The sequence below is a fragment of the Ranitomeya variabilis genome, chromosome 1 (assembly GCF_051348905.1).
Source record: "Ranitomeya variabilis isolate aRanVar5 chromosome 1, aRanVar5.hap1, whole genome shotgun sequence".
NCBI lineage: Eukaryota > Metazoa > Chordata > Amphibia > Anura > Dendrobatidae > Ranitomeya > Ranitomeya variabilis.
Genome location: NC_135232.1, coordinates 871,371,069 through 871,379,520, shown reverse-complemented (window position 1 = coordinate 871,379,520; position 8,452 = coordinate 871,371,069).

Sequence of the window (8,452 nt, the reverse complement as noted above, 5' to 3'; positions counted from 1 at the left end):
AAGACTGTGGTGAGGTTATGGATGAGGTGGGATAGGAGCGGATCAAGCGTGCAAGTGGTGAGATGTGATCTAGACAGGAGGGTGGAGAGCTGATCTTCTGATATAGAGTTATATTATGGTAATCACAGTATTGAGGACGGATACTCAAAAGGCACAAGCCAAAATAGCCAGTGCTATATAAGGTAAGGCTAGGGCCCTTTAACCCGTTCACGACTTTTGACATACCTATACGTCATGGTCAGGTAGGGGTCTACGACCATTGACGAATAGGTACATAATTGTCGCTTTCAGCTGTTTAACCCCCTAAAAGCCACGATCGATGTCGATTGCAACATTTAGGAGGCTAGGAGAGGGAAGTGGCTCCCTCTCCCGTCCGTTCGGTGCCCATGCGATGTCATCGCGAGGGCCCAATGGTCGTCTGTTGTGAATTCTGCTCTTGGGTTCCCTCAGGTGGTTGTTGGCGGTAATACAGTTGTCCCTGGGTTGCAATCCTGAGCAGGTGTCCCTGCTGATTGCAGCTCTCTCTGGGTATTTAGGTTTGCAGGATCCATTAGCCCTTGCCAGTTGTCCATTGTTCTTGGAGGTCTTTCATCTCTGTCTGGTTCCTCCTGCCCTGCTGCCAAATCAGCCAAGATAAGTGTCTGGGTTTTGTTTCTGCAGCACACATGCTGTGTGCTTTACTATTCAGTACTATTCATTGTTTTTTCTTGTCCAGCTTAGACTGTGTTTGGATTTTTTCAGTCATGTTGGATTCTCAGGAGATGCAGATATACATTCCATGTCTTTAGTTAGATGTGGAATTTTTGTATTATCTGCTGTGGATATTTTTAGGGTTTTAATACTGACCGCTTAGTATTCTATCCTATCCTTTCCTATTTAGCTAGAATGGCCTCTTTTGCTAAATCCTGTTTTCTGCCTGCGTGTGTCTTTCCTCTAATACTCACAGTCAATATTTGTGGGGGGCTACCTATCCTTTGGGGTTCTGCTCTGAGGCAAGATAGAATTCCCATTTCCATCTATAGGGGTATTTAGTTCTCCTGCTGTGTCGAGGTGTCTAGGATGTGTTAGGTACACCCCACGGCTACTTCTAGTTGCGGTGTCAGTTTAGGGTTTGCGGTCAGTACAGGTTCCACCTACTCCAGAGAAAGTCTCATGCGGCTCCAAGGTCACCGGATCATAACAGTCGTCAAGGCAAACATGAGGTAGTCATGATGAGCTCTGAGTCAGCCATCTATGTGGCCTATTTAGACCATGCTAGCAGGATGGTCTCAGAGGCGTGTTCTGTCAGTGCAGCACTGACAGGTATAATGCATTGCAATGCATTATATCAGTGATCAGAGTAATAAAACTTAAAGTTTCATAGAGGGACAAAGTAAAAAAGTGAAAAAGAGCAGGGTTGTCATTATTTTTGCTTTAATTATTGTACTATCTTTAACTATGTTACTTATGACTGTTGTATATGAATCTCTGAATTGTAAAGTCTGTGGAATATGTTGGCGCTATATAAATAAATATTATTATTAATCTATAAAAATCACTAGTTAACCCCTTCAGTAAAATATGGGACAAAGCATGTTTCTTCATCATATTGTAAAAAAAAAGTGGAATAAAGCATGTCAAATGTAGACAAAAATGACATAGATGAAAACGCCATCTTGTCCGGCAAAAAACAAGCTGCCAAACGGCTCTTTAAGTGGTAAATTAAAAATTATATACCTCTCAGAATATAGCAATGCAAAAACAATTATTTTTTGTACAAAATAGTTTTTATTGTGTAAATGTGACAAAACATAAGAAAATGAGTCTATGGGGCAGATCACATGCTAGAAAAATCGCAGCATGCTGCGATTGGCACCGAGAGTCAGCCGAGTCTTGGCTCACTCGCACCCATATAAGTCTATGGGTGCAAGTGACACAGCGCACATCACTCGGATATCACCCGAGTGCTGTGCGATATACACCGATATACGTCGGCAATGGAGGAGATAGAGGAGTTAGTTTCTCTGCCTCCTCCGCAGCTGTGCTCCAATCCTCTCTGTCGAGAGGCTCGGAGCACAGTAGCATGACACTCGGCTCCCGCTCGCAGCAGAGCAGGAGCCGAGAGTCATTAGCATATCGCATCCATATGCTAGTATGACCCGGCCTTACTGTTCGGGTTTGGCCACCCGAACATCAGGTGTTTATCGCACTGTCATGTCCATGACAGCGCAGCAAACACTGCTTCTGAGATCGACGGGAAAATCATTACTGCCCGTCAGACAACTGTGGTTCCCACTCTGTCAAATGGCAGCGTGAGCCCGCACCTGTGATTGGAGGTATAAAGTTTACCTCTGGTCATTGCTGTAGGCTGATGGAACTACTGCTCCCATCAGCCAACGCCTGCTGTTGCTAATAACAGCAAAAGCAGGACCAGCTCATGTGAGTATTCATCAGCCGGCGCGTGCACTGTAAATAAATTCGAAAAAAAAATGGGGTGGGTTGCCCTGTATTTCTGATAACCGGCCAGGCAAAACTCACAGCTGGGTGCTGCAATCCTAGTAAGGCTGGTTATCAAGAATAGAGGGGTCACCACACCAGCACACTGGAGGATGTTATTCCTTTCCTAATAGGGATAGGAAAAACAAAAGGGTTAGAAAAGAAAACATCCTACATTGTCCCCTCAGTGTTCTTTCCTGTGCCTAGTAGGGATGAAGAGCTCATCCAATGGTGTGCTGTGTCGGCAACAGATACCTGGGGGACCAAGTAGGCTTACCTTCACTCCCCGAATGCTGCTCCCCTCTCTAGTTAGGACTCAGAGCCGGCGGCAGAAGTGACGTCAGACGCTGGCTTCAGTACACCTGATATGGAAGAATCTTGCGTTCCACGCTGGAACGCATCACAGAAACAGATCAAAGTGGCGATTTTCAGTGCGAATAGGTGTTGGACCTGGCCCCCACACCTGGACATCAGGGGGAGGAGGTTCTCTGTTGAGAGTACAGGCGCTGGATCTGATCGCCCATATGAGAGCCCTGGTTGCGAAAGACACCTTCAGGTAAGACGAACTCTGTGTGTGGATTCATGGAGATGCCAGGTCCATCTTGCTCTGCATCTGCAGATCCCAGCACCCTCCCAGTCCAAGTAAGTATGCTGGCACTGGGTGTCCATTCCCTGTGTGCAGATACAAATTTTTACTATTCCTTCTCCCTTTTCTTTCAGGGTGACAAGGAAGCAAATCTAAGACTTCACGTAACTGCAATCTGTTCAAAGAAACTGGCTTCACATAAAAAGACGTTATGTAAAGAATGCACTGAGAAGGTCATCAGGGAAGAACAACCTTCCTTAATGGAAGAGACTAAGAGCCTAGTACGCCAGGAGATAAAAGTCTCCCTGGCTTCCATTTCCCAGCCCACACCCTCTCCCAGTATCCCACCAGGATTTAAAAAGAGAAAGCTTAACCTGGAGGAGGAAGGGGATGATGACTCTCAGGATGAAATGTCAATTCCTGAAGAACTTCTGGAGGAAGACGAGCTAACTCTGGACCCAGAAGCCTCCCAAAAGGAGAGATACTCTTTCTGCTCAAATATAGATGAACTCCTTATGGCGGTAAGGCCTACTATGGAAGTTGAGGAGGAGAGAACTTACAGACAGTACAGGAAGAAATGTTTGGTGCTCTCCGATCAAGGAAGAAACAGGTGTTTTCTGTTCATAAGAACATTTGGGACCTGGTACTAGAGGAGTGGGAATCCCCAGAGAAAAGACTCACGACTCTTGCTGAATTGAAGGACCGGTTCCCCGTAGACAATGAGACAGCAGCATGCTGGTCAGAAATCCCAAAGATTGACATCAAGATTGCGCGGGTAGCCAAGAAGACTGCAGTGCCATTTGAGGATTCCTCACAATTGAAGGACCCTCTGGAACGAAAGATGGATGGACTGTTAAAGAACTCATGGGAGACCTCAGCGGCCTTACTAAACACCAATGCTGTATCTACCTGTGTGGCTTGGTCCATGAACCGCTGGCTAGGACTGCTGGAAGAGAACCTGTGTACAGGTACTCTTAGGGAAGACATTCTCGCCTCTCTACTGCTCCTCCAGAAGGCAAGAGAGTTCCTGGCAAACGCCTCTACAGAATCAGTAAGAGTGGCAGCAAGGTCATCAGGATTGTCAAACTTGGTAAGACAAGCACTCTGGCTAACATACTGGAGCAGGGACGTAACTTCAAACATGAAGATATGCTTTATCCCCTTTAAAGGGAAATACATGTTCGGTCCTACCCTTGACAACTTGCTTGAAAAGGCTTTGAATAAGAAGACCTTGCCGAAACCTAAAAATACTAGGAAGAAACCCTTTGGCTCCCCCCGCAGGAACCTACTCCTCAATACAGAAGGAAAGGTAAGTCAACGTTGCTGGAGCTACCCAAAAGGGGAAAAGCCAGATATCTTTTTCTTCCTCACTCTCAGCGACAAAATAAACCATGTCACCAACATAGTAGGGGTCACATCTCAAAATTCTTTCCTCAGTGGCACAAGGTCTGTTCAGACCCTTGGACTCTAATATCAGTCAGAGAAGGAATAAAGACAGAATTTGCCTCATATCCTCCAAGGGAAGTGAAAACGACACAACTCTCCTCTCCAGCACTACAATCCACCTTGATAACAGAAGTGAAAGATATACTATCCTCAAAGGTAGTCTCCATAGTCCCTGCAGGGGAAAGAAACAAAGGGCATTACTCCAATCTGTTCCTGATAAGGAAGCCAAACTGATCTCACCAATTTTCCTAAGGGGCCACATGAGAGACCATGACTGTTGTCGAGGGCTGAACCAATAGGCTGAAATTAATTCTGCTCAATATTAATATCAATATATAATTATATTATTGATAATTATATTATTAATTGTATCATTTAATATTGAGCAGAATTAAGTATGCTGACATCCTCCTATATATTTGAACCCAAGTACAGCCCCTTCTGTATATTGTATGAGCCCCACAACATCTCCTTATATACTTAAGAGCCCCCCACACAGCCTTCCTATATACAGCATGAGCCCTACAGTCTCCTTATATACAGCATGAGCCCCCCACAGCGTCCCTATATACTGCATGAGCGCCACACAACCTACCTATATAGAGCATAAGCCTCACTATATATACTGCATGAGCCCCACACACTCTCACTATATATACTGTATGAGCTCCTCACAGCCTCCCTATATACTGAATGAGCCCCACACAGCCTCCCTATATACTGAATGAGCCTCACACAGCCTCCCCATATATAAAGCATGAGCTCCACACAGCCTCCCCATATACTGCATGAGAACCACACAGCCTCTCCATATATACAGCATGAGCCCCATACAGCCTCCCCATCTACTGCACAAGCCCCACACAGCCTCCCAATGTGCAGTACGACCCCCCCCATAGCCTCCCGATGTGCAGAATGACGCCCCCATAGCTTTCCAATTTGCAGAGCGAGGTCCCCAAAGCCCCCCATAGCCTCCATTTGTGCAGCATGAGGCCCCCATAGCCTCCATTTGTGCAGCATGAGGCCCCCATAGCCTCCCCATGTGCACCTTGTCACCCCCATAGCCTCCCCTTGTGCAGCACAACACCCCCATAGCCTCCCCGTGCCCACCCAAACATACATTACACATGAAAAAAAAAGAACACCACATACTCACCTCGGTCCCATTCCCAGGTGCTCTGCTGCTGTCTCGGTGTCTGCGGTACGCTGATTCTCCACAGGACACAGCTGATGCGAAGAAATGATGTCATTGCATCAGCTGTTTCACACGCTGATTGGTGGAGGAAGTGGCCCTTCCTCCACCAAAGAAGTCAGACTCAGCTCAGGTGGAGACAGTGAGCGGGTGGGCACGGTGAGGCCCATGGACCTCTGTTTTCCAGCCCCTCGACTGTCTCGATCCATGGGCCGGACTGAGACAGCCAAAGGGCTGAATGTTGCCCATGACCTGCACTTTGCCCAGATCTGATTTACAGGATGCATGCTACCGCATCCTAATTCATCCAACTTATCGGAGATTCCAAAGGTTTGTGATTGCTCAGGGAGAACAGACAGTACATTATCAATTCAATGTCCTCCTGTTCGTGATATCATCAGCACCAAGGATCTTCACAAAGATCATGTCCGAAGTCTTGGCATATATCAGAGGTCAACATATACAGCATGCATAGTTCTATACCTCGACGACTTTCTGCTTGTGGCTCCTTCAGTACCGATACTCCGGGAACATCTACTGATAACAACTTAAATCATGTCATCACTGGGCTGGTTGGTGAACCAGAAAAAATCAGACATGGTTCCCTAAACAACAAAGACTTTTCTGAGAGTTTTGCTAGACTCTCACAGTCCAACATCCTTTTTGTCCAAGCAAAAACAAATCCTAAATATGTAACAGAGTGGCTTCAGAGTACTCCGCTCAAATTCATGCACAATATAGTAGTACAATACAGATAAATACTGTACTCCCCAACACAGCAAAGGGCCACCACAAACCGACCCCCGCTGATCCAGACCCAGACCTGAAACCAGGGATATAGACGTGCCCAGAAAGACAGTGACGGTATTCCAATTGCGGACTCACCGAGAGGGCACTATAGCTCCGTATGGAGTGATGAATGCGGTCCGGTCCGGATGGTGGGATCTGCCGGGTGGACGTGCAGGCAGGAAAACGAGCAAGCCGAGGAGAACAACCGCAGAGCAGCGTGCAGTGCGGAAGCTGCGTAGAGCCAGGGACAGCTTCGGCCGGTAGCGTCCCCTGGATACGAGCGGGAAAAGACTGGGGGAGGAGCTCGCTGGCACAGGGCTCAGCGTGTGACGTCACGGAGCTTGTGGATGGTACGGGGTAACACAGAGACCAAAAGACCGACGCGTTTCGAAGGAGTGGCGTCCTTCTTCATCAGGACCCTGATGAAGAAGGACGCCACTCCTTCGAAAACGCGTCGGTCTTTTGGTCTCTGTGTTACCCCGTACCATCCACAAGCTCCGTGACGTCACACGCTGAGCCCTGTGCCAGCGAGCTCCTCCCCCAGTCTTTTCCCGCTCGTATCCAGGGACGCTACTGGCCAGAGCTGTCCCTGGCTCTACGCAGCTTCCGCACTGCACGCTGCTCTGCGGTTCTCCTCGGCTTGCTCGTTTTCCTGCCTGCACGTCCACCCGGCGGATCCCACCATCCGGACCAGACCGCATTCATCACTCCATACGGAGCTATAGTGCCCTCTCGGTGAGTCCGCAATTGGAATACCGTCACTGTCTTTCTGGGCACATCTATATCACTGGTTTCAGGTCTGGGTCTGGATCAGCGGGGGTCGGTTTGTGGTGGCCCTTTGCTGTGTTGGGGAGTACAGTATTTATCTGTATTGTACTACTATATTGTGCATGAATTTGAGCGGAGTACTCTGAAGCCACTCTGTTACATATTTAGTACATATTTCTATGAGGTTTCACTATCACTGTAGCGCGGATCCAGGTGTTTTTACATTAATTGTTTCTTCCATTGACAGTAGCAGCTCCTATCTGTTCTGTTTCCTGCGGCTTAGTGATGCGGGTGAGGCAGCGCTGGTGTATTCTTTTATATCATACCAAAAACAAATCCTGTTAAAATCAAGGATAAAGATACTACAAAGCAAGAAGGTAGAATCAAAAAGGTGTGCCATGTCAGTTCTCGGATCCATGACATCCTGCATCCAGATGGTAGCATGGGCCCAGGCACATAATAGAACACTGCAGATGCATATTCTTGCAAACTAGGATGGATCCCCAGAAACCTTAAACAGGAAGATCCCAATATCACCTCGGGTAAGAGCCTTGTTAGCCTGGTGCTAAATTAAAAAAAACTTGGACAAAGTTGTCCCCTGGACACAGAACCCCATGGTCACCATAAAAGTAGAAAGGAATGGGGAGCCATGGTTTCCCAGCATGTATTCCAGGGACTCTGGTCAGACAAAATAAGCCAACAGTCCTCAAACTTCAAAGAACTAAAGGCAGTAGAGGAGGTACTCAGAACTGTAATAGCTCTAATCCAGAATACCCATGTGAAGATCTACTCGGACAACATGACAACAGTAGCCACCTCTGTCACCAGGGAAGTGCGAGACACGAGGACCACAAAGCTATTTCAGCCAGAATATTCTCGTGATGCAAAGAAATTCTTGTCTCCCTATCCGCTCTGCACAAAAAAGAGTCAGTCAACATACAGGCCGACTTTCTCAGCAGAACAGAGATTCATCCAGGGGAATGTAGGCTAGACCCTGAAGTCTTTCAGATATTGACCAGAAGGTGGGGCCGTTCGGAAGTAGACCTGTCGCAAGTGGACAGAACGCAAAGGTGGATCAATATTTTTCTCTAAATCCAGCTGATCCTTGCCTAAGCGTGGATGCGTTAGCTCACCGATGGAAATACAAGTTGGCATACACCTTCCCTCCAACACCAATCCTGCCAAGGGTCCTACAA